Source organism: Penaeus monodon, chromosome 27, assembly GCF_015228065.2.
Source record: "Penaeus monodon isolate SGIC_2016 chromosome 27, NSTDA_Pmon_1, whole genome shotgun sequence".
Taxonomy (NCBI): domain Eukaryota; kingdom Metazoa; phylum Arthropoda; class Malacostraca; order Decapoda; family Penaeidae; genus Penaeus; species Penaeus monodon.
This window is the reverse complement of record NC_051412.1, coordinates 17,814,435-17,814,735: the sequence shown is the minus strand read 5'-3', so window position 1 is coordinate 17,814,735 and position 301 is coordinate 17,814,435.

The following is a 301-nucleotide window of genomic DNA, read 5'->3' as shown; positions in this document are numbered from 1 at the left end:
GAAATAAGGTAACCCTTACTGCAGTGGCACAATTTAAGGTCATCGTTTATTTATCCTCGCAAAGAGCCGTAGCCGGATCTTCATTGAATGAACACGTTATTCATACAAACGTGTCCTTTACTTTGTATTAACAAATATAACGAATTGTATTTTAGTTCAGGAAGTGATCTCTGATTTGTGTGGAAATTTCAATTTGTATGAAATAAAGGCGAACGAATGAAATGTTTTTGCTTTTAGAATCCCGCCGTCTGTCATTCTGCGCGGGGAGATTTTGACTTTTTTTCATTCTTAATTAATCTCT